The sequence below is a fragment of the Prionailurus viverrinus genome, chromosome B3 (assembly GCF_022837055.1).
Source record: "Prionailurus viverrinus isolate Anna chromosome B3, UM_Priviv_1.0, whole genome shotgun sequence".
In the NCBI taxonomy this organism is placed as follows: domain Eukaryota; kingdom Metazoa; phylum Chordata; class Mammalia; order Carnivora; family Felidae; genus Prionailurus; species Prionailurus viverrinus.
In genome coordinates this window covers 94,633,053-94,660,276 of record NC_062566.1, presented here as the reverse complement: position 1 = coordinate 94,660,276, position 27,224 = coordinate 94,633,053, and the positions used below count along the sequence as shown (strand labels likewise).

The 27,224-nt window shown below is 42.3% G+C and overlaps 1 pseudogene; it reads right to left on the bottom strand.

Annotated features, from left to right (window-relative positions):
- Nucleotides 1-9,020: 9,020 nt before the first annotated feature.
- LOC125168122 (60S ribosomal protein L17-like) overlaps nt 9,021-27,224 on the bottom strand; it is a 48,059-nt pseudogene continuing 29,855 nt past the window's right edge.

Sequence of the window (27,224 nt, the reverse complement as noted above, 5' to 3'; positions counted from 1 at the left end):
AGCCTGGAGCCTGTTTCTGATTCTGTGTCTCCCTCTCTCTCTGCCCCTCGCCCGTTCATGCTCTGTCTCTCTCTGTCCCAAAAATGAATAAACGTTGAAAAAAAAAAAATTAAAAAAAAAAAAAGATGAGAGGCTTATCTTTGTGCAATCCATAGGAATTAAAAAACAATAACAACAACAAGGAAGCATCATTGTTATGTTGACTGCCTCAGACATTGGACCTAATATCTCACTTAAAATTTCAGAGTATAGGGTGCCTGGGTGGCTCAGTTGGTTCGGTGTCAGACTCTTAGTTTCGGCTCAGGTCATGATCTCTCGATGTTGAGTTCAAGCCCTGTAGAAGGCTCTACACTGACTATGCAGAGACTGCTTGGTATTCTCTCTCTCTACTCTCTCTGCCCCCCTCTCTTTCTCTCTCTCAAAATATATAAATGAACTTTTTAAAAATCTTAAAAAATTTTTGCTGAGTGCAAGAGCAAACATCACCTGCAGTGACTTCGTGGGTTCGGTGCAAAGGTCAAATAGAGCATGAACTTGTTTTAAGCACCTGAGAATTATATAGGGAAGACAGACAAGACTCACACAGGAAATACAAGGGCGTGTTGGTGTTAACTGTTTATTCCAAGTATCTGATTGATGTCTTGAGGAAGAAAGTTAGAAACCAAACAATAACTTGGTGACTTGCCTGAGCACAGTTATATTCGTAACTGTATATTATGCATGTTATTACTTTATAAAGCCTTTTTTAATTTAAAAAAAAATTTTTTTTTCAAAGTTTATTTATTTTTGGGACAGAGAGAGACAGAGCATGAATGGGGGAGGGGCAGAGAGAGAGGGAGACACAGAATCGGAAACAGGCTCCAGGCTCTGAGCCATCAGCCCAGAGCCTGACGCGGGGCTCGAACTCCCGGACTGCGAGATCGTGACCTGGCTGAAGTCGGACGCTTAACCGACTGCGCCACCCAGGCGCCCCTATAAAGCCTTTTTAAAAGCAAATGGAGTAAAAGAAAAACAGCTTGGTTGCCCATGGAGAATTTTTCTTTGATACCAGTTTGAAAAAAAACAAGAACTCTGTGCTGAATTTAGAACATGACAGTGCAATTCAGGCAGGGGCTGGATTAAAGGTGACAAGACAGGTGACATGGAGGCCGTGTGCAGACAGGGTCACACCGACGGGGCAGCCTACAGAAAAACACAGCAAATGCAGAAAGCAATTGCGCAGGAAAGTGGAGGTAACCGTATCTGGCCACGCGCTGGGTGTTGGTGAGGGAGATTTCTCCATGGGCGATATGAATGCAATCTGCAACTTTCAGTTTTTCACAATAAGTCCATAAATGTAAACACGATTATTTGAAAAGTGCAGTCACAGGAGATCAGAGATCACATTCTATCCTGTTCAGCAAGACCCATCAGCCCCATACGAGCGGCTGTGGATAGCAGGGGGCTAGCCATGGCTCACCTGTCAGGTCCGTGAGGGGTCTGCCGCAGGAGCCACACTATGTCCTACAGCTCCTCTCACACCAATTGATACTGTAGAGTTCCTTTATCCACACCATCCCCACCACACTGAGTTTTCAGACCTAACACTCCTAATCTCTCTATTTTTTTATGCCCACAAATTATTTCACACTCCTCTTTCTCAACTTATTGCACTTACACTAGTTGTGGGAAATGGTAAGGAGATATTCACCTTCCTTCAACATGAACACCATGAGAAAAGGATGTGAAACCAGGAAACGAGTACCAAGAGAGAAAAAAGTAAGCAGTCACTTGAAGGAGGGAAAAAAACCCACCTTTATCCCGTTAGACAACTTCAAATACAAACCTAGAAAAGGGCAACATGGATGAAATACCGCAAAATAAAGCTAATTATGCCGCAAAATAAAATAAAGCTAATTATCACTGACGAACTCATGCTCTTTACCTTTAGTGGGTCCTTTCTGAACTTGAACAGTGGATTTCCAATATTTACCATTAGGTTGATTTATTAAAAGTTCAGAGAGAATCTGGATCAAAAGTGCAGTGCCCACTGAAAATATTCATAGTCCTGGCTTCCTTTAGAAATCAACAGTGGAGGGCTGCACAAGGTAAGCACAGAATTCTGGGCTCAGTTTGATATTCCAGAATGTTATCTGTGAGAATGTAACAGATTGGTAAAGCTGCCAGGCAGGCTCTGGATGATAGTAACAAATGTATCTCTTCCCCATAAGGCCTTGGGGGGGGGGGTATTACTGTCCTTCTACATTCTATTGCTTATATTATGTTCCCAGCTAGAGTTTCAGAGGCTCTATGGTCAAGTAAACACAGCGCTTCTATAACCAGAAGGCAAATCTCAGACAGTTGTGTGTGCCTCTCTTGCATGGCTGCCACCTAAATGAGTAGAACATCCAACACTGTACCCACGGTTATTGGCTTTATTTATCATGAGCCACTTTTTTCCTGGCCTTGTAATAAGTCTCTCACCAACCACTACAGTGAACGGTCACCAGCACTGGTGTAAGAACAGAGTGATTTCTGTTTGAGAGGCAGAGTCAGGTGTCAATCCAAGGAAAATTCCCAGAAGGCATGATTCCAAACTAAAGTAGAAGGGAGCATGTGGTGGAGTGGGTTTGAATGAGCAGCTAGTCCCCCACTGCTCTCCTTTCAGGAGGAACTTTTTAAATTGCCACTTCCCTTAAGCCACGTCAAGAGTCTTCCCATGATTCTCTCACCTCCCTGGATTTCTATTCTTGGGATTGAGTGCAAAGCCCTAAAATTGAAGGGACTCCTTCTCTTCTCTATAAATCACCAACTAGACAAAAGATAGAGCCTATTTACCAGTTACTCTTTTCTTCTCAAAGAACTTACTTACATGGCTGTATCAAGTGAGTTGTAAGAGAAAAGGCTTAGGAAAGTTGTCCAAACTCAGTAACTATCCCTTATGGTTTCACTGAAGTTAAATAGTTAGAATGAGCAGGTGGTACATCACCAGGAAGAATGCCAGGTGAAAACTACAAAACCTCTTTTTGAAGTCTTGGTTCTAACACAGAAACATTGAACCCCAAAGAACAAACAAAACCGCAAGGTTGCGGTTTGATTGAATAAATTTATTCCAGAATCACAAATACAGTAAGTGATTAAAAGAAAATAATAAAGTTTCCACAAGGATGTGTTGAACACAAATAGCCCTTGTATTGTGCATAATCCAACCGAAATTTCATTATGATGGAACTTAACTTCCTATATTGCTGTTCACCTCCTTAATGCTTTATTTAAGAATAACAGCCATTCAAGCTATCAAATAATTATCCATTGTTGTTTCTTAAGAAAGGTGTAGCTCCTTGTTTCTAAAATGCTCATTTATGTAATGAAAGACTTTGGACTTGCAGGGAAATGTCACCTCATTATATGATACAATTATAGGACATGGATCTAGCAGCAGTAATTAAATCTGAACACAAGTGTGGAACAATTGCTTAGAGAGCATGCAAAGCCCCTTTTGATTAAATTAAGCAAGGATTAGGAAAATTGTATATAAGAATAACTGCTTTGCCTGATTTTCTGGGAAAATCAACCTATCAGAGAGTCTTTAAATTGGAAGAGACCTTAGATTACATTAAGGGCAATCCTTTTTGGTAGAGTGGCCACTTCATTCAAGTTTGCCTGAAATTTTTCTGATTTTAGCACTCAAAATTCCAAGTCTTAGAAAACTCTGTCTTAAGCAAACTGGATAGATAGTTGGTCACTCTACTTTTTAGATTCATAAATCCCCTGACAACATAACCTACCAGAGACTTAACTTTCACAGGATTCTAGTCTTGATCATGAGTCAAAATCAGTGTCCCTACAACCTAACCTTATTCTGTCTTCTGTAGCAAAATAAATTCCCTCTTCTACCTGGTAACCTTCTGATTAGGCAGACGGCCCTCCCCATCCCATACTTCCCCCATCATGTCTCTCCATTCTCTAGGTTAAATAGACCCAGTTCCTTCATCTCCTCCTTGAGTTTTCTTATGCCACTGGCGATCCAGGTACTCTCCCCATGGGCAAGCTCATCTGCCCAGGTCCCTCAAATAGTGACATCCCAAACTGAATTCAAGCTTCCACGCACCAGCTGAGCAGAGTCCTTGAGCCCTTCCCCTGACCTGGGTATTATGCTTCCATGTGGACATTCTATTAGCTCATTTGGCTACCACATCCCACCACTGAATAACAATACAATTTATGTCAACAGGAAGCCCTGGAGATTTTTCACACATTGCTGTTGTTCAAAGACCTACCATCCTGTACTTATGTAATAGGGCTTTAGACCCAAACATTACACATTGATCCCTTAGAGTGCACCCATTATCCAGACCAGAATTCCAGCTCTGAATCATAATTCTATCACCCAAATCACTCACTCCCCTCCCAGGTTCATGTAGTCCACAAACGTTCTCTGAGTGTCAACATCTGTGGTCTTTGAAATCACTGGCAGAAATGTTTATTAGGTCAGGGTGTAGGGTCAGGTCATTAGTGCATGCATAGCTATGTGCTGTGTAAAGTAGGTATTCACGTGGGTCCCTTTTTAAAAAAGTATTCTCTAGAGTTTTCCCTATTTCCAGATTTTAGAAGGGAAGTTGAAACCAGGAGAATGCAAATACACTATAGCAATACTTTCTTCATTTCCAACCAGCAACTGCCTTCTCCTTTACCTTTAGCCCACATGTAGATCTTCAGGTGTCTCCAAACTTCAGTAAGCAATTATGATGGAAGTTCGCATGAGGAGCCCTGGAATTGAGCAGGGCTTTGCAGGCACCAATTGTGAATCATGACTGCAGTGCATCTGCGGTCCCTGACTATCCTTTTTCCAGAGACATTTTAGAGTTTCGCTTGCTCACCTCTTTTGAAGTCAGGCATAGCCACGTGACTTGTTTTAGCTAATGACACACATACGGAACCATATGTGTTACATCCTGGCAGAAGCTTTAAAAGCCAGTTGTGTGCCTTGTCAGGTTTCCTTCCCACCGTTGTTTTCATCAGGGATGTGGGTGAAGATGAGGCCTTCCATTAGCCGAGGTCCCTGAGAGAACAAATGATAGGAATCCCCCTGCTGGCCCACATTAGTCATGTAAGTGGAGTAGGAAACAAAGCCCCAGAGATTTTGGACATTTTGTTACTACTGTATGACCTGGCCTGACCTGATCACCACACTGAGGATGCTACAGAAAAAGATAACAACTCCCATTCATAAGAAGCTTGAGGGGATAAGTCATATGCAGAAAATAAATGTAGAGACTAAATTACCAGGGAGTAAAAAGCGAAGTTGGAAAGTAGAGATAATTCACAAATAGGACATGGTGTTAAAGGTGAGTCACTAACACAATGCATTAAAAGGGAATAAGAGGCAGGGCACCTGGGTGGCTTAGTCAGTTGAGCATGTGACTTCAGCACAGGTCATGATCCCACAGTTCATGAGTTCGAGCCCTGCATCACGCTTCTCTGCTGTCAGCACAGAGCCTGCTTCGCATCCTCTGTCCCCCCTCTCTCTCTGCCCCTCCCCTGCTTGCTCTTGCCCTGTCTCTCTCTCTCAAAAATAAATAAACATTAAAAAGTAATAAATAAATAAATAAATGGGAATAAGAAATGGGGGACCTCAGCACGGGCTTACTGTTCTCAGAAAACATCTCATTTCCGTTAAAAGAAAAACTAAAATTACATAATTTATTGAAAAGCTTGATAAGAAATGGTTCTACAAATATGTTGACTCTTCTCTTTTCAAACTGTAACAAAAAGGTAAGCTTAAATTATGGGGCCATTTTTAGTATATTTGATTTTAGCCTTTTCAATAACCAGCGATACTAAGGCACTTAGTTTTTTTTAATGGGAGTATTATAGGTGCTTCAGAAATGGACAGATTTAGCACTTTATTAAAGACAGACCATCCTTTGCGGGAGTTTTACAGGAACCTTGACAATTTTGGTAATGCAGATAAAGTGGAGCCTACTTAAAATATGGCTTATTTCACAGAAAGGTCCCGTATTATTAGTGTAGAGATAAATACTGGCCTGAATACTCAAGGCTGAATATCAATTTGGCTGAGCTAGCAAAAATATAGCCTTTTTTTTCTTCCTAAAATATATGCAGCCTCCCCTTTCTGTTCCTGTTACGAAGATGGAAGAATTTTGATGTTAATTGGAACAGTCATTCACTCACTCAACATAGGTTTACCACGCAGATTTACTCTCTGTCTGGGACTGTATTAGATGTTGGTTATTCACTACTGAAAGGGACAGTCAAGGATCTGTCCTCAGGAAGCTTACGGTCTGGAGGGGGAACAGGCAGAGAGTGGGAGGGTGGGGAGAACTTTCTAAGCAGAAGGAATACCATGTGTTCCTTTACTGAAGTAGGAAAGGGTTTTGAGTGTTCAAGAAAATCAAAGTGTACAGTGTGTTCATCAAACATAGTAAATGCAAAGGAAGTAACCTGAGATGGAGTTAGGGTTGAGTAATGGGCCAACCACAGGGCCTTTGTGTGCCCTGTTAGGGATTTTTGTTTTCATTTTGTCCCAAATGTCCTCAGAGTTTTGAACAGGGGGTGCAACATGGCACAAGTTCCATCTTAAGAAATTCATCCTGCCTACTATATGAAGGACAGATCAATGGGATTAGAGTAGAGATGGGGATTAAGAGGAACTATCACAAGAACCCGGGCAAGAGGGAATAGTAACCAAGACAGGGGCAATAGCATTGATCACGGCATGAAGTGAACAGACTAGGAATATATTTTGCCCCCCCCAGGTTCTGACATGAGCCCCCAGGTTCTGACATGAGCAACTTCTCCATTGTGTGCAGTGGGGAAGCAAGGAGGAGGAGCCAGATTGGGCCAAAGATACTCAAGTGAGGGTGCTGAATGGCAGCTGGACCTGCTGGTCTCAAGAGCAGAGCAGGTGAGAGCTACAAATGTGTGGGTCATGGGCTCAGCGTCGGTGTTAGGCTGTGGGAGAGGTTCAGCGTGTGCGAAATGCCCGTGGTCTCACACAGTGTGTGGCAAGTAGGGGGGACAGAACAAGGATGGAAATACGGGACCGGAAAATAGGAGCAAGATCCAAAGGAGTTCTTGGGAACCAAGAAGAGTTTTCATCAGAAGTCTAATGACTTAAAATGATTAATTCTTGATATCCCTTGATCCAATCCCAGGCCGATAGGGAAATATGAAAAAGTTTATGCCTGGCTCCTGACACGTCCCCGAATCACAATTCAAAAAAGTGGCACCTCTGTCCTGTACCTGCCCCCACATCACAAGATAACTTTGTTTTCAACTTTTACTCAAGTTTCATCTCCCACTCAATGGTTATTTTTCAAAAAAAAGAATGACATATTTTATCACTTGGCAAGTTTTTACCATCCAAGCAATGTTGAGTAAAGAAATGCTTCCCAAATACCAAACTATGATGGAGTGCTGCTCCCCAGTCCATGGCAAAATGAGAAAACTGGAACCACAGAACATATGTATGTCGGCATAAAGTGACCAACTACCATTTCCTGGGGAAAGATGCCCTTTTATTCTGAAATGATGTCAGTCCTGTCTTTTTAATATTAAAATGTCCTTCCTTTTATGAAATAATGGTGATAAGAGATATTTTTCTAATGTCCTTACTTGGCAAAATAAAAAATCAATAATCCTATGTATGACTCTAATTGTTTTTTTTTTAAATTGTCCCAATATGTGAAATCCCAAATCAGGAAAGAACAAGAGAGGACAACAGAACATCACTGAGAAGCCAATTGCCTGCTCTCGACAAGGCGCACGCTCTAGCTGAACAATTCCTTCCCAGACACAGCCCCGGAAATGCCCAGGATTCACATGTGTGCCTCGGCAGACTTTGCGAAATGCCATGGACATCTGGAGTTGTTTCCAGACAGTTAAAACCACAAATGTTAGGGTGCACTTTATCGGTAAGGCTGAGTCATTGTGCAAAAGGCGAAGAAATTCCTGAGCTCTAAGAACTGTAAACTGTAGCTGGTTTCTGTCCCTTTGTAGCTCCTCACCGTGTTGGGATTTTGATTCAATCAAACCAAATACAAAAAAGATTATGTTGGCCTTGAACATAGTCAAATACGGTTTGGGTAGGACTTGCTAGTAAGAAGTTACTGTTAATTTTGTTAGGTAGATCGGTGTCATGGTGTAAAAAAAAGATTCCTATATTTTAGAAATGCACACTCAAGTATTTGAGGTAAAATTTATAACATTTGGTATTATTTTAAAATACTTCAGCAAAAATAAAATAGAGAAACTAAATATGGCAAGCTGTGGAACACTGTTAAATTTAGATGATGATGAAGGTGCATTTCACTGTCCCTTTACTTTTATGTGTGTATGAAATTTTTCACAATAAAGTTGCAAGGGAGGGAGGGCGGAAGAAAAGGAGAAGGAAGGCAGGGAGAAAAAAAAACCCTCTAACGCACTTATTATCATTTCATAATGACTTTAAATTTTTTTTTAAGGTTTATCCATTTTTCAGAGAGAGAGGGACAGAGTGGGGGAGGGGCAGAAAGAGAGGGAGACAGAATCTGAAACAGGCTCCAGGCTCTGAGTTGTCAGCACAGGGCCGATGCAAGGCCTGAACTCAGGGATGGCGAGATCATGACCTGAGCTGAAGTCAGACGCTCAATCAACTGAGCCACCCAGGCGCCCCTTTGTAATGACTTTAAATGGAAGAAAGTGATCAACTAATTAAACAAGGAGGCCATTAGTCTAGGTGGCTCTAATGCCGTGCTGGCCTAGTAAGCAAACCAAAACCTAAGCCTATAAATGCCTCAAGGTTACAAAATTGAAACCTAAGGACAACCGATCACAAACAGCAAACTAGATGTTAAGTTAGAGCCAAAAATGTCCTTCCTTTGCTTCTGCCTTGTCTCTATAAAAGTCCCCACGGCCCCAGCTCCTGCTGGTAGAGCACTTCTGGTTTGGTGCTGCCCACTGAAATCGATTTTTGCTCATATAAACTCTTAAATTTTTTTAATATGCCTCAGTTTATCTTTTGACAGAAGTAAGGTGAATTAGGAGAAAGGAGAATTTCCACTAGTATTTGTGAGCACCTGCCGAAGGTAAGTCTCTGTGTCATGGGCCCTCATATGTGTGCACATTACATGTCTGGTGGCTTTCATTACCACCAGTTTCTAGAGGAGGAAAAATCAGACTCAGGTTAAATCAATATTTCCACATGGAAAATAGAGAATAAATAGGGCCATTGGAGCTATCTTAGCTGCTAAAGAAATTCCTCAGTGAGCAGATTAAGAACAAAAATAATTATGCTAAATCCTGATGTGCTCTTTTTCAATCCACAATGATGCAGAGGTGTAGGGTGGGGGAACCTCTCCTTCTCCAGGTTTTTCTGTCTGTGGCAACTGGGGGCTGCTCCCAGCATCCTGACCACCAGGCCCCTTCCATTTCCCTGCCCCTGGGAGAACCAAATGATTTCGACCTAGGACTACAAAAAGGAAAGACAGAAGTTCTGTCATCACACCCAGAAAAGGGCAGGATGTGGACTCCCACACGTGACCCAGAGCTGTGCTAAGCTGACGGCTCCATGTAGGGCACATTAGATTCCTCTGTTCTTCCCTCCCAGCATGCCTTCTACCCCACACATCTAGGCTCTGCCCCTTTAATACTATTTTCTTCAGATGTCATCCTGTCTCCAAAACACTCAGTGGAATCTGTGCCTCAGCACAGCTTAAGAGTTCTGAGGGAGGCTCAGAACTAGACCACAAAGAGTCAAATCCTGGCCACTCCATAGCTGGGTGACCCGGAACAAGTTTGTAATTTCTCCATGGTTCAGTTTCCTCCTCCCCTCTAAAAATGAGGTGACTCAGAGGCTGCCAAAGATTAAATGAGTTAGTTCAAGTAAAGCACTTAGGCCACAATGACACATAGCACATAATGATGTTACCACTGTTACTATAACCCACCCTTATTTGGTGTCACCCCAGGCCACTTACTTTCTGATTGATTCCCAAATGGTGGCAGATCCCCATGCCCCTCCAATCCTTGACTTTGCCGGAAGCTCTTCCTAAATATTTTCTCTCCATTGTCCACAAACCCTCCCCAGCTGAAGCCCTGCCTTCTCTCCAAGTCCTGACTATTGGAGCCCCCCCCCAACCCAGATCTTCCACCAACTTTGTTACTGCTTACTGCTATCTGCCACCACCTGAAAACTTTTAAGAAATGAGTCAGCGAGTCATGATCTCATCGGGTAGCGCCTCAAGAAGGCAGCCAAAGGGACTATTTATGGAGGTGTAGGCAAGGTTAAGGGAAACACAAAGCAACCCAGGGATCTAGCAACAGGGGAAGCAACTATCCCCCAGGCCTGAGGAGACAAGGGGAGGAAGCAGTTACCGAAAACCAGGGAAAGGCCAAGAAGAGGCCACCTAAGTCATGGCCTTGAAGTAAAGAAACCACGGGGACAGGGAGTGAACCAATATCCCACCTCTGTCTCTTCCACTCCAGCAGTCTCTTGGAGGTGGTTCCCATTGGCCGGATCCAACTGGAGGCCAGGGCCTAGGTAGAGGTAGTCTCCCTGGGGTTGTAGAGAAGGGATCTGGGAGGGCAAATGGATGCTAATCAGCATGGGCAGGTCTGAAACAAGCTAATTATCACTCAACTGTGGGCTGTTTTGTATTTGTCCTTAGCGCCTCTCACGTGTGGGCCTCTGCAAGGGTCAGCATGGAGAGACGGAAAACACACAGACCTCGAAATCAGAGATCTGGCTTAGAATCGAAATCCTGTCAACTACCAACTGTATGACCTTCAGAAAGTAATTTCACCTCACTGAGTCTCTCCCTCTCAGATTCCTCATTTGTGAGACGAGAGCAATCACACTGGCCTCACAGGGTTCCTGTGAGGATTAGAAAAGTCCTTTCCTCGACCTTATTCTCTAAGACTGAGACTCTAGCTCTTACCTCCTCTAGATCTGGAAATGCTGAAAAATCAGTAAGAATGTGCACACTTACTGCTGGAAGAAACATTTCTGTGAATTCAGAGTCATTCTAGGCAACTTACGAACTTTGTATGGTGTTTGCCTTAAGCTGGCTTGTCCACTGAGAAAAGCAGCAAAATATCAACTCATAGACCTTTAGAACCTTGCAAATCAAAGTGTGGTCCAGCAGCATCCCCATCACTTGGGAGCCTGTTGGAAATGCAGAATTTCATGAGGCGATGCATATTACCTAAACTCACTGTGATAATCGTTTCGCAATATATGTATGTCAAGTCACTATGCTGTACGCCTTAAACTCCTATGTCAGTAAAACTGAATCTCAGGCTTCATACCCCCACCCGTCACCAGAATTTGCATTTTAACAAGCTCTCCAGGTGATCTGCATATACATTCAAATGTAAGAATTACCTAAAAATAATAATAAGTTTGAGAATTCCTGGTTTTGAACTAAGGGAACCCCAGAGACCATCCACATTCTGGTTAAACCACCTCACTTTAAAACTGAGGAAACTGACGTCCGAAACAATATAAATGGTCCAAAAACTCCGGGGCAGAGGCTGCCCCTTGATTAAGCCTATAGGCACTTGCAAGCTCTCCTCCCTTGCTACGTTCCACTTCACAAGGTGACACAACTAAATATCCTCCCTGCTGCTATGAGTGACTACATAACAGTCCTGAGACGTTCTTGCAAATCCTCTGCTTTGTTTTTAAAGTAAGCCAGATGTGGACGTACTATCCTTTCCTGTTCATCATGCCTGAGTAGCCATGGGGTCTGAAGCCGGGATGGGCATCTTGTGACAATAAAGCTATAAGCATGAGGATAAAAGGGCCACATGATAAGGGCTATGAAAGGAAAAGACCCAAGGAACCTGGTCCTGGATGACATCATTTACTGGCGGCTGAAATCTAGGCAATAACTTCCTGGTTTCAGCTTTCTTGTCATTTAAAAGTTAATAAACAAACCTCTTTTTTTATAAGACACCATTTGTCCGTTTCATATAATGTCACACAGCTAGCATGTGGCTAAGCCATAATTAGAACTCAAAACCTCTGACTCCCAGCCCAGAAATTTTTCCAGTGTCTCGTTTATTGAGTCAGAGAAATCTCCTCCCTGACTAAATTTTAATAAACATATATGCAATCAAGAAGAAGTGCTAATGTGGGGATGTACCTATCCTTGGGAAGAGAGGTGTTGTATCAACTATTGTAAAGTTGACAATAACATCTTAAGGGCAGATAATCACGTTCAATCTAGGAATTTTGCTTATGCGTATTCACCCAACTTTTAAAAAGCAGACAATGACCAGAGGAGTAAAGAGTAGACAGATCTTCATTTCCCCACAGATTCTGCACTGACCATTTGTGAACCATGTAGTACTTCATGTATACAACTGAAATAAGTGCTAGGTATACTTCCTGTTCAGTGACACCATTGTCAAATGTCATGTTGATTCATCCATCTGTAGAGATTCCATTAATATAAAGCTACTGAGATAAAAAATGAATGTTTATCTAACCACAGGTTGCTGTTCTCAAACTTACTTTTTAATTATTTTTTTTATTTGAGAGAGAGAGAGAGAGCATGAGCAGGGGAGAGGGCCAGAGAGAGAGAGAGAGAGAGAGAGAGAGAATCCACTGAGTGTGGAGCCTGACACGGGGCTCAATCCCACAACACTGAGATCATGATCTGAGCTGAAATCAAGAGTTGAATATTCAAACTGCTGAGCCACCCAGGCATCCCTCAAACTTACTTTCTGAAAATCAACAAAACACATGGGCTAGAATTCATTGTCAGAAAAACCACAAGAGTAAATGAAAGTGATGGCACACCCAGAAACTGAGAAACTTCTAGAAGCTAGACAGCCTGTTGGAGAAAATGTCGGCTCTGGCTGAGCCCAGAGAAGGGTCTGAAGAGGCATGGCCAAGAGAGCCAGGGTTGATGGAACAGAAGAGACTTGTTTCCTTTCCTACACAGAGAGGTTTTTGAAGAGCTAAGGAGGGTCCCATCTGGGCTCTTGCCAAAACCAGTCTGTCATTTTCAAGTGAGTTACTAGACACTGAGCAGCCATAATAATTTTGTTTCTGTAAGACTATGTTTTACAAAGCAACTTTTCATCTTTGCCATGGCCTTGTCAGGTTGGCTCTGTCCCCCCATTTTACAGACGAGAAATCAGGAAACTTACTCAAGATCACATACCGACAAGTAGAAAGAAAAAAAAAAAAAACAACTCCCTAAGTCCCTGTAGGCTCTCATCCTGCTTCTCTCTAACTTCATGGGGATACTTTTCCCCATGTTACCTCAGCTTCAGCCACCCTGGCTGGGCCCCAACTCACCGCTCCTTCCACACCCATTCTTACCTTTTTTTTCTGGTGTCAGCTTCAAAGTTACTTGTTTTAGAAATCTTTCGCTCATGCCCTACCCCAGACTAATTATCCTTTTTGTGAGCTCCCACAAGGCCTTATACTTCTTTGCACTATGGCTGTCATTAACTAATCACTTGATTGATTGATTGACTGAGTAAATGAATTAGATAATGATTTGTTTACTCTCTGATGTTGGCACAGAGGGGTAGCTTTGTGTTATGCTGGGAGGGAGGTGTCTTTGACCACTTGACATTCTCCATCAGCTCTTCTTCACCATCTACCCCAAACAAACAGATAATGTGAGAGATGTCATTTTGCAGTACAAAATCACCTTCAAGACAACTCTCTATGCCACTCCCTTTCTCTTAAAACCAGATTAAAGCTCCAATATTCCCTCCTATGTAGAAATTTTAAAACCATTTTTTAATGTCTTTCACTCTGACCAGAGTAAGAATTCCATGAAAGCACAATGTCTCGTTCATTCTTGAATCCCAGCACCTAACACAGTGCTTAGCGTATGGTAAGCAATACAGTATTTGTTGAGTGAATGGAGAAATGAGTGAATGAATAACTTACTACTCCCAGATGGATGCTTCTCCACTATACTACTCTGCCTCCTACCAGCAAGAAGGCTACAGCAACTGCCACTTTGGATATTGTCTTCTTCAGAGCTCCAATGCACAACTTTGGTGGGGTTAGGGGCTTGGAAACACACAGCCTCCAAAAGACAATTCTTGGTTATTGAATTAACCAAGATGTTTCAACCCCCACTCATAGCTCTTTTAGGGGATACAAGCCCTTGGCTGGGGAGAAATACTGGAGGTGACAGGGCTAAGCAGTGGCTTCCCATCTGCCAAGACTAAGGGAGCCATGGCACCGAGACCCAAGTCACCCCTGTCCTTGCATCACATCTGTCGAGAAACAAAACAGACCCAGGGTTCCCCTCTAAGGCCATTCTCTAGAGATAAGGAGAGTACCCAGACTCAACAGAGTCAACTCATAGAGGACAGAATGTCTGAGGGCCCAGATGTCCTTCTCTTCATCCAAGCTCTCAACATTCGAAAAAGCAGAACTCTTTATAGCCCCTTTCTCAAAATCACTTGGAGACACTGATCTAAAAAACAAACAGAACAATTCCAGGATTCCACCCCAGACCTACTGAATCAGAATCTGTAGGGATGATCCAAGAAATCTGTTTTGAACAAGCTCTCCAACAACTTTCTGATACTAGCTAAAGTCCCAGATGCTCTTAGCTCTCAAGACCCCTCTTAACCTAGGACTTTCAGAGGCTGAGCATCAGTTTAAGCCAAGCCAGTCCTGTGAGGTACAGGAATTCTATGGAACTAAATGAGAATCCATCCAACCTGATTCCTTGCCACCAGCAGCAAGTGGCCTGGATCACTGCCTCTTCAGCCCTCCCCTAAGCTTATCCTTATCACAGGATATCTTGGACCTGCCAGGGGGAGAGGAAAACTAAAGGATTAAGACCTGGTTTTTGTCACTTAAAAACACAGTTCAAAGTGCCAGATTGAACCTGGAAGGCACAGGAATGTGATGGCTTTTCTTTGTTTATTTTGAGGAAGAGCAGGGACATTTTGGCAGCCAAGTCCCAAAACCAAGACAGAATCACAAGGCCCATTTCCCAGGTGTCTCGTCTCTCTCGTGAGTCACGAGACCAGTCAGCTCAGTTGCTGCTGGTCTAGCTCCCACTCCTACTATAACCGAACACCCACTAAAAGTACCTCCTGTTGGGAGGGACCCCAGGCCAGGTCCCAACTGATCCAAAATGCTGACTAGTAGTTCATGGACTCTTTTGTTCTTTAAAAAAATGGATGCTTTTGAGAAACTGGTAACAACCAGAATCCCCTTCCTCAACACCATCAAAAAGCATATAAGACCCAAGATTTTTCATATAATTTCAGGGCAGCACAAGCTCATTGGAGCCCATCCATGAATCTCTGCCCATGTACCCCAGGTTAAGAATTACCACAAACATGATGGAGAATTAAGAACCAGAGATGGCTGAAAATTTTTATACCCACATGAGGAAAGTCAAGGTGGGGATGGGGTGGGATGTATAAGGAAACAAGTTGCATGTATTCTTTTTATTCATGTTCTGTTAATAGACATTTGGCAGAAATGTAGATATATGCAATATTTAATTTTCTGGCATTTTTATTAACCTGAAGTAATTTTGTTATTTTAGGGACATTAATAATTGACTTTATAGAATTTAATCTACCCATAAAATATTCATGCTTGGCAAATTTAAAGGTATAATCTTTAAGACAATTAAATATTTACTAGTCAAATTTACTTGAAAATCTTTTATATTTGCTGTGGGGTATGAAAATAATAAACATTTTAAGAATTCATGTTTAATTTTTGTTATTGTATAAGAAGCATCCCCAAACAGTAAATATTTTCTTTAAATAAAAAACTATACTTTTTTTTTTAAAAAAAACCTTTGTCCATCTCAAATCCATACATCTAAGAAGACAAGTTCTTTCCCCCTCCATACTCTTTTTTTTAATGTTTATTTGTTTATTTTGAGAGAGAGAGAAAGAGCAAGTACAAATATTGGAGGGTCAGAGAAAGAGGGAGAAAGAAAATCCTGTCAACTTGAGCCCGACATGGGGCTCGAACTCATGAATCATCTAAACCGAATGAGCCACCCAGGTGCCCCTCCCCCTCTATATTCTTGAGAGCTGTTCGATCTCCTTTTTGTTACAGTCATTTGGGCACATGGCATCAGAAGCATACAGGATGCTCCTACTCATAGAGTGCCTGGTCAACTATCTGCCAATTTTATGCTAAATCTCCTAATTGTATGCCCACCAGCAGAGAAAGCATTGGAACTGTCTTTTGCTATAAAATAGTAGTGGCTCCCTGAACTCTGTAAGCCTGCATTTGTACCATTTTCCATTGATTGTAAGGCACACCTTTTCTTATGTACCACTGGAGAAAATACTGTCCATTAAGTGACAACGCATGTCTTAACCATAGTCCTCCACAGTTGTGCAAGCCTCTTGTTGCTTTGACGTTTCTTTTATCCATCCAACATGTGTTAGCATTTTCTCTCGTCACTTGGCTGGGCTAGTGATGGCCAACTCTTTTGTGGATCTCAGAGTTTCTTCTACTTGAGGGATGGCTCTTCCAATCTAAGCTTCCAGAAAGCAGCTGGTTGTTGCTTTGCAAAAACTCTGCAACTCTTCATCCCTCCAACCATGCATATTTGCTTCACCAATATCAAATTAAAGTCCCACTGCTCTGTTTCTGTGCCTTTTTGCAACATAATTTTTCATTTCAAGGCCAAATCACATACAATCTTCTGAGGACCTTTTAAATGGCAGTTACAGTAACAGAAATACACTTAATCAAAGCGATGACAATAATGAGCAGCTATGACCAAGTTTTGGCCATATTAATAACTGCATCTCCGATGAGTGTAGCAGACACCATCTGATTCCCAGAGATGTTGGAAGGTGAAAATGTGTATTCTAGAATCAATGAAATTGGTTTCCACTCCCTACCCCTGCCCCCCCCCAACTTAATGTCTCTAGCAGACCAGAGGTCATAACTAAAATGAAAAGAAAAACTAAGAATAGGATAATGGTAAAAAAAAATAATAATAATCTTTTCACTTCCCAAAATATTTTGACTCATTTACATTATTGTCTTAAAGTGAGAGACTCAAAGCTATCTTCCTTCCTTGTTCACCTACACTATGTCATATTACTTTACTATGATCTTAATAACAGTGTCTTATTACATCTTTTTCCTCCCTCAATTTGTCTCCTTTTTCCTTCTAACAACCTAGAAGTGAAAGCAAGCGATCAACTATTTCATCTATCAATACTAATACCATGACTTTCAGTTCATGCTATGGTTTTTCTTTCTTCTTTCTTCTTTCTTTCTTTCTTTCTTTCTTTCTTTCTTTCTTTCTTCACTTCTTCCTTTCTTCCTTTCTTTCTCATTTTTATCATGAGTCCCCATAATAATTTCATTGAGTAGTAGAGACAGGAAGAGACTATGAGGTTTCAGATGATGAAATTGGAAAAAAAAAAAAAAAAGCCTGGAGTGTTGGTGGGGGAAACAATGCTGGCACTCAGCTTTCCAAACTAGTGCTTACTCTTTTCTTGAATACCCCTGTGCAAAGAGCCACCTTGTAAATAGAAGGAACTGTTACTGAGATCCCCAAAAGGTCACCCAATCACAAGTCTGCCTTCAGGATAGAAAGACTTTTTTGTGGATTCCTAGAAGCTGAATATATATATGTTATATATTCATATGAATATATGTTACATATATGCTTATATATATGTTCTATTTAGTAAATATTCATTAAAATACAGTTAAGCATCCAACTCTTGATTTCGGGCCAGGTCATGATCTCATGGTTCATAGGATCTGGCCCCATGTCAGGCTCATGCTGTCAGTGCAGAGCCTGCTTGGGAATGTCTCTCTCCAGCTCTCTTTGCGCCTTCCCCACTCACGCTCTCTTTCCCAAAATAAATAAATAAACATTTAAAAATAAATCAAATAAAATCAAATAAGATGGTGCACAAAGCCCATCAAGCAGGATGTTGTTGGAGATTCAAAGATGAAATTTATGGCCCCGTCCTACGATGATTCATAATCTAGAGCTATTTGCAGTTTGAGGATGGGGAGTCAGGGAGGGGGCATGGACTCTTGTGAATCAGATGACATTTACAGGCCCTAGAAAATTGTTCCAGGTCACCATGTACACACACAATTCAAATAATTTCTTTGGGTTTATAGAGCTCCTGGGCATTAGAAGAATAGCCCATGTGTGAGTCTCGTAACATCAAGCCACAAAACTCATGTGGGTGAGCTTTTTATCATAGTTAGTCCTACCCAAATACAAAGAGACCAACCTAGTCAAATAGTTTAAGAAATGAGTAATATCCTGCCCTTGTAGCTAAGGTTTTCTTGATTAATAGCTGCTACAGAAAATGCCTTAATCTCACTCAGACTTGTGTTTTGAGTCCTTCTTTCCTGGCAGGGATTGACTGTATTCTCCAGAGTGCATGGCCAACCAGGACACTATTCAAAAAAGCCAAGGCCCTCCTCACTGGACTTGTTCACAATACTTCCTGCCCTCGCCCCCCCCCCCCCATAGTCCCTTTAAAGCCCCTGGGCAAGACCACTGGCGCCTCCTTCTACAATCTGACCTCCTCAGAGAGGAGGGCTCCTCTTAAAGAGGTTGGGGGAACCCCACCCTGCCAGGGAATTCTCTAGCCAAGGCTATGGCTGCAAGGAGTTTCTGGCATATGTGAGTTGGCTAGTGGTTGGGGATTTTCCAGTCTTTTCCTACTCGGTAAAAGCAACCAGATTTTTCATTTTAAGTTAGGATGTTGAAGTGTCACTGTATCGCTGGGGACTGGCATCTGGGATTGGAGTCTCATCCTGACCAGAGCCAGAGTCTCTGTATCACTTAAGGACACAGACACCCTGGCTTCTTCCCCATGGTAACTTGTGAATAGGATTATGGGGCTTTTGTTATATTCCCCACACCCTCTCCTAGGAAAGGGGACAGTTCCCATTTACCTTCTCTTTCTGAGCCTCAGGCTCAGAGCCATGGGTTTTTTGAAACTCTGAGCTTGCATCTATTTTCTCATGTCTAACATCCTCTTCTGGATGTTAGTGCTTCAAGCAACACTATAAGGGAGGTTCAGATATGGCCTCATTTGGAATACCACCACTAACATAGTATTATAGTAATAACATAGAATATGGTACTAATATATAGTGCTTTGGGTTTTAAAAGGGCTTTTACCATTATTGTTATTTTAACAATTGTTATTCCCCCCCAAAATAGTGTACCAGTGGGGATTCCAGCAGGAATCAAGGGGCACATTCAAAGAGTTAACCAAAAATTATTTAAAGAGGGGACTATTTACAGAGATATATCAAAATCCAATCAGGAAAACAAAAACTATGCCCATTATTTTAATAAAAGGAATTAGTTTAAAAGAGTTGGAGATCTTTAATAGGTATCTAAAGCAGTCAAATTCATAAGGGCAGAAAAGAGAATGGTGGTTGCAAGGACGTGGGGGAGGGGGAGAAGGGGAGTGGTTCGACAGGTGCAGAGTTTCAGTCTTGCAAGATGAGAAAGTTCTGAAGAGCTGTTTCACAACAGTGTAAACACACTTAACACTACTGAACTGTACAACTAAAAATGGCTAAGATGGTAAATTTTAACTAAGGTGTTTTTTACCACAATAAAAAGGAAAAAAAAAAAAGGTGTTAGAGAGCTGAGTACGTGAAAGGGCTCACTGAGGGGACACAGAAAAGTTAAGTGTAAAAAAGCAGCTAGGGGCGCCTGACTGGCTTGGCCAGAGGGTTGTGAAGACTCTTGATCTCAGGGTCATGAGTTTGAGCCCCACGATGGGTGTACAGATTACATATTAAATAAACAACTAGATAGATAGATAGATAGATAGATAGATAGATAGATAGATAGATAGGGACTGATTAGTGTGAAAAGAGGCTGGCACTACTTTGGCCAGGGAATCAAGTGAAGAGCTTGGGGTTGTTACAACCCAAAAGTTCAGAGGTGCTGCCCAGCTGATACAGGTACCCCGCTGTGCTAATTGTTCAGGAAATCCCAGCTGTCATGGGGGACTAGAATAGGAAAAGCAAGCAAAGAGAAGATCAAGTCCCTCCTCCTCAGCCTCGAAGGCTACCTGTGGCATTGGCAGAAATGACAGGCTGCTGCTAGCACAGAGGGGTATAATTTGCAAAGTCCCAGCCCAGCACTGAAAAGCAGGGCACAGAAGGGTTAGGAGCTGAGCAATATTAGCTTAATTTAGGGGCACAAAAGGCGTGGCAAGGTCAAGGGAATGGTAAAACAACCAGCAACTGGGAACAGCAGGAGGCTGTTAGGACCCTAAACCTAAGGGGTAAGAGGAAGGAAGGACATTATAGGGACCTCCTGAGGGTCAAGGCTGTGTGGGAAAGGAGAGATCAGCAGGAGTTGTGATCACCTGCCTGAACTAGAGCCAAGCAAGGAGGGAGCAGGCAGAGTGGGGAGCACGGGAGAGATAGCCACCTGACCTCCATCTCCTCCCACTTGCTCATCTCCTGAAACCAGCCTCAGCTTGGCCAAACCAGACTGAAAGCCACAGTTCAATACGTTTAATATTCATTTAATGAAAATAGAACCTACTATCTACATTTACCTGCATCTTTATTTCCCCACCTAAGGAAAACAATAATAAAGAAACAGAAATCCTTCCAAGTTAATACAGATCAACCCATTCTTTCTAGTATACTTAGCAATAACTTGGCATGAAGAAAATTTACTTGTAAGTGTGAAAATTTGGGAGAAAAATAAGTGTTAACAACTGGAACTATTTTTCAAATCTGTCAAATGCTTAATACATGCCACTGAAATACTTGCTTATTGATTTTCACACCTTACTGTAAAGAGTGGACTAAAGTTTATCACCTTCTTCTCTTGCCAATAGTTGAGTAACTGCTTTGTCTTCAGGTTCCTCCTCTAAAATGGGAACGGTAGGAGTGTCTGAGTAGCTTAGTCAGCTAAGTATCTGACTCCTGATTTTGGCTCAGGTCATGATCCCAGGGTCGTGGGATTGAGCCCCATGTCAGACTCCGCACTGGACACAGAGCCTGCTTGAGATTCTCTCTCCCTCTGCCCCTCCCCACTGTACCCACACACTCTCTTTCTAAATAAAAATAAAATGGGAATGATAATAATACACACCTCACAGGATTACTGCAAAGTTGAAGTGAGAAAAAAAATAGGTGAAAGCACTGTAAAAAGATGGGGTTTTGTTTTCTGTTCCCTTCAGTGCTTCCTGGACCTCAGTGTGATACTCTGGAGCACCACCACCGTGGTGGCCATCATCTTCACCATTACTGCCATCATCTCGGCATCTCCACTGTTGCTAATGTCACTACGATCACCATTATTATCACTAATATCACTGCCTTTGTGCAGGTTCTAAATTTCCTTACATTTCATCGCCTTTGGGGTCTTTACATTTTTATTAAGAAAAAAAAAAGTCTCTTGCAGGGAAGTGAGATGTGGCATTTGGAGTCAGAAGAACTGTACAGAGGCCTGTCCCAGCCAGTGACCATTTGTAAGCACCTTCTGAGTTTCCCAGTTTTCTCATCTACTAGCAGGAATACCTACCTTTGATGACTATTTTCCTTTTGCCCCTCCAAATCCATTCTCTGCCCTTTGCTGTCCTAGTCTGTGTTCACAAAGGAAGCTTTACAAACCGAATTATCTAGGCTCTCTTGGACGGGTACATTTTGATAAGAAGGGACAGAAAATATACATGCCAAGCTTAAGCTACCTGGTTTAAAGGAGCAGGAGAGTGGTGGTAGTAGAAATATTAGGTAAGAGAAAAAAAGACTAGAGAACAATTAAAAAATATTTACATCTATGGGGCGCCTGGGTGGCGCAGTCGGTTAAGCGTCCGACTTCAGCCAGGTCACGATCTCATGGTCCGTGAGTTCGAGCCCCGCGTCGGGCTCTGGGCTGATGGCTCAGAGCCTGGAGCCTGTTTCCAATTCTGTGTCTCCCTCTCTCTCTGCCCCTCGCCCGTTCATGCTCTGTATCTCTCTGTCCCAAAAATAAATAAACGTTGAAAAAAAAATTTTTTTTTTTAATTTACATCTAAAAACATTACGCTGAGTAAAAGAAATGAGACACAAAATCACCTGTATGTATGATCTCACCTTGTGAAATTCTAGAAAACACAAAATCTGTAGTGATGGAATGGAGATCAGTGGTTGCCTGGGCCAAAAGTGGAGGGAGCAACTGACCACAGCATTGTACGAGGGAACTTTTGCAGGGAAAGAAATCTTTGGTATCTTTTTTTTTTTAATGTTTATTTATTTATTTTGAGAGAAAGGGAGAGAGAGAGAGAGAGAGAGAGATAGAGAGAGAAAGCAGGAGAGGGACAGAGAGAGATGGAGAGAGAGAGAATCCCAAGCATGCTCCATGCTGTCAGAGCAGAACCCAACACAATCCCACCAACCACCAGATCATGAGCTGAACCAAAATCAAGAGTCAGACACTCAACTGAGGGAGCCACCCAGGTGCCCCTAGAAATATTTTGTGTCTCAATTGTGGTGGTGGTTACAAGGTACATACATTTGTCAAAATTCAACTACCTATACTGAAACGGGTATTGTTTATTATACTTAATAAATTTTAAAAATATTCATGGCATGGACTTCAAGCTGTATTACAAAACTGTAATCAAGACAGTATGGTACTGGCACAAAAAAAAAAAGACGTTCAGATCAATGGAACAGAATAGAGAACCCAGAAATGGATCCACAAACGTATGGCCAACTAACCTCTAACAAAGCAGGAAAGAATATCCAATGGAATAAAGACAGTCTCTTCACCAAGTGGTGCTGGGAAAACTGGACAGCGACATGCAGAAAAATGCACCTGGACCACTTTCTTACACCATTCACAAAAATGAACTCAAAATGGATGAAAGACCAAAATGTAAGACAGAAAACCATCAGAATCCTTGAGGAGAAAGCAGACAAAAACCTCTTTGATCTTGGCTGCAGCAACATCCTACTCAACACATCTCCAGAGGCAAGGGAAACAAAAGCAAAATGAACCACTGGGACCTCATCAAAATAAAAAGCTTCTGCACAATGAAGGAAACAATCAGCAAAATTAAAAGGCAACTGACAGAATGGGAGAAGATATTTGCAAACGACATATCAGATAAAGGGTTAGTATCCAAAATCTGTAAAGAACTTATCAAACCCAACACCCAAAAAACAAAGAATCCAGTGAAGAAATGGGCAAAAGACATGAATACACACTTCTCCAAAGAAGACATTCAGATGGCCAACCAGCATATGAAAAACTGCTCAACATCACTCATCATCAGAGAAATACAAATCAAAACCACAATGAGATACCACCTCACACCTGCCAGAATGGCTAACAGTAACAACTCAGGCAACAACAGATGTTGGTGAGGATGCGGAGAAAGAAGATCTCTTTTGCACTGCTGGTGGGAATATAAACTGGTGCAGCCACTCTGGAAAACAGTATGGAGGTTTCTCAAAAAATTAAAAATAGAACTACCCTACGACCCAGCAATTGCACTACTAGGTAATTATCCAAGGGATACAGGTATACTGTTTTGAAGGCACACATGCACCCCAATGTTTATAGCAGCACTATCAACAATAGCCAAAGTATGAAAAGAGCCCAAATGTCCATTGATGGATGAATGGATAAGGAAGATGTGGCATATATATACAATGGAGTATTATTCGGCAATCAAAAAGAATGAAATCTTGCCATCTGCAACTACGTGGATGGAACTGGAGGGTATTATGCTAAGCGAAATTAGTCAGTCAGAGAAAGACAAATATTATGACTTCACTCATATGAGGACTTTAAGACACAGAACAGATGAACATAAGGGAAGGGAAGCAAAAATAATATAAAAACAGGGAGGGGGACAAAACATTACAGACTCTTAAATTTGGAGAACAGAGGGTTACTGGAGGAGTTGTGGGAGGAGGGATGGGCTAAATGGGTAAGGGGCATTACGGAATCTACTCCTGAAATCAGTCACACTATATGCTTACTAACTTGGATGTAAATTTAAAAAAATAAAATAAAATAAAATAAAATAAAATAAATTATACTGGATGCTCTGTAAAAAATAAAATTAAATAAAATAATAAAATTAAATTCAATTAAACAGAGAAAAAAATATTCATGGCATAGTAAAAATGGAGGATATATATCATAGAATTCCAGATGTGATATTACTGTAAATCTGTACAAGCTGAATGTACACATAGGACCAGAAGCTGACATGGGCCAATGAGTGCATCAATTAGGTTCACAGATGCCTGCTATTTCATAAGCAACAAACAGAAAGACATGGACTGAAAAATGCTTCTGAAGACAGCAATACCAAACTTGTTGATGAAGCTGCCTTTTACGGAGATCAGTGTGAGCACTGAAAGAAACGAAAGAAAGAAAACTCTACAGGGACCTGGTGGGTGTCATATTTTAAAAGAATTTTATGCAATGGGCTGTTGAGTTATAATACAGCTTAACAGGAGAAGAAGAATGGTCTCAGGGCCACTGTGGCTGAGTAGTTTGCTAACCTCTCCAGATTTCAGTTTTTTACTTTATAAATTAAAAATACTAGTAGCCTTCAAATGCCAAGTTTTTCAAGACCTCTATTATAGCCACTGAGAAGTGATTTCAAAGACATGAGTGGAAACATTGACTGATTCAAACACAAAGTGAGTTAAAGTGGATTTGGCTCATCAGCCTTATGCTAATGGTTCAGGAGAGTTAAAACAACATAATCAGATCCCTGAATTAACGGAAGCAAAGCCCCTCTTCTTTAAGCTAGTCTAGTGTCTTTCACCCAGCTGTATCAAAGAAACATCTATGGAACTTCTAAAAAGTACAAATTCCTGGGGCATTTGGGTGGCTTATTTGGTTGAGCATCTGACTTCGGCTCAGGTCATGATCTCGTGGCTCGTGAGTTAGAGCCCCACATCAGGCTTTGCGCTGACATGTCAGAGCCTGGAGCCTGCTTCAGATTCTGTGTCTCCCTCTCTGTCTGCCCCTCCCCCATGCATGCTCTGTCTCTCTCTCTCTCTCCCTCTCTCAAAAATAAATAAACATTAAAAAAAATTTTTTAAGTACAGATTCCTGAACCCATCCCTTGGAATGTATGACCCAGTGGCTCTGGGGTACAGCCCAGACAGCTGGGTAAGTTCCACAGGGGACGCAGACAATCAGCTAGTGTTGAGAATACCTCTACTGGCGCTAGCCCTGCTCTTCTTAGGGAGCCCAGATATTGCCCAATATTGGACAATATTGGATAGCATGAGATTTTGATCACTAAAATGCAAGACATTAAAAATATGTTGTGATAGGGGTGCCTGGGTGGCTTAGTCATTTTAAGCCTCCGATTTTGGCTCAGGTCATGATCTCACAGTTTGTGAGTTCGAGCCCTGTGTTGGGCTCTGTGCTGACAGGTCAGAGCCTGGAGCCTGCTTGGATTCTGTGTCTCCCTCTCTCTCTCTGCCCCTCCCCTGCTTGCACTATATATATCTCTCTCTCAAAAATAAATAAACATTAAAAAAATATGTTGTGATAGAGTGAAGGACAAGAGGCAGGCCACTGTTGTGGGCAGTGAGATGGTGGGTCTTCAGGGAGAGACTCCCTGAGGGGGATGACATCAGAGCTGAGACTCAAGAAGAAGAAACCAGCATGCAGAGAGCCTAGAAGGGAGCATACAGAAGAATATGACAGCTGAGGTCTGGCAAGAAGCAGGCACCACCCAAACAGGACTCTGGACAAAAGTACAGATAGAGTTTGGGGTGCCTGGGTGGCTCAGTCAGTTGAATGTCCAACATTCACTCAGGTCATGATATCATGGTTTGTGAGCTCGACCCCTGCATTGGACTCAGTGCTGTCAGTGCAGAGCCTGCTTTGGATCCTCTGTCCCCCCTCTCTCTCTGCTCCCCTACCTCTTGCGTGCTCTCAAAAATAAACATTAAAAAAATTTTTTTAATTAAAAATAAAAAGTCATAGACAGAATTTAATGAAACTAGAGAGACAGTGGGTGATACTCCAGTACTACCAAAGGTGGGGGGAGCCAGGAACATTTCCAGTGACCTAGCCAGAAAGAAGCAGGGAGAATAAATGCCACGAATAAGTATCTTTTCCCTCCCTCTCTCTGATCCCCTGCTAGTCTTCCCTTGGCCAATTCCAATAGGAAGCCAGAACGCTAGTGTGTCCACTGATGCAATTCATATGGTCAGCCTATGGGGTCAAAGGACAAAAGGACAAAGGATGGAAGTTGGTTCTGAAAGGGCAAATGGAAGGCATCAGCATAAACAGCAAGTGCAAGGGCTTGAGACGGGAAAGAGGAGAGCTTGTTCATGGAACAGAAGGGCCTCTGAGCTGGAGCTTGGAGGACAAGGTTTAGGATGAGGAGAGAGAGGAAGACAAGCCCTGATCATATGGAGCCTTCTGAGGTGAGGTGCTGATGCTTCATCCTGTGCCCAATACAAAGCCTTCGGAAGATGTAGGAAGATGGTATGCTCGCTTCTCACACTTCTAAGGCGTGCTCTGCTTACTCTGTGGACTAGGCACTGTAGGGGTGCTACAGGTAGATGCAAAGACACAACCACTGTCACAGCGTTACAGTGAACTTACACCAGAACTCACATGTGTGGAGAAATTAGACTCCCACTTGGTCTAGAGTTGATCTATTCTAACTCACTAGCGGTTATCAACTATAGGAAAATAAAAGGAGCATGGGAGAGAACCCTTAGACCTCTTCAGCCTCTTTGGTTAGACATGCTTAGTCTCTAGATTATGGCATAATCTCTGCCCTCCAGGATGGTGCATGGAGGGAGAGAAGCATGCATGTCCTTATGGAATTGGTGGAAGAGTCCTCAAAACCATGCAGGGTCCTTGGGTTCCTCTAGCTCTCCAGCAATGTCCCTTGTCCCCGCCTACAATGGTGTCATTAGGGGCTGTAGCTGAGGCTGAGCTGGTATACATCTTGGTCTGTAACCAAGCTCTCCGCTGGGTGGGACTGCTAGTCACCTCCTCTCTCACTGGCATTACAGGCCTCTCTGGATGCCTCGAAGTCCCCATCTCAACAGGCCCATGTTGGCCCTGGTGGCTCTGAACTCAACGTTCATTCTAGAGAGAACAGAGGAAGCCTTCGGGATACAAATGAGACCCTCACTCTCCCTGACCACATCTCTGAATTTATTTCCATGTAGGCACTCACCGGGTTGGCCAGGAAGGCCCCCTCCCAGGGCCTCCAGGTGACTTTCCCCAGTGTCCCAGACTAGAAGCCAAGAAGGAGTCCCT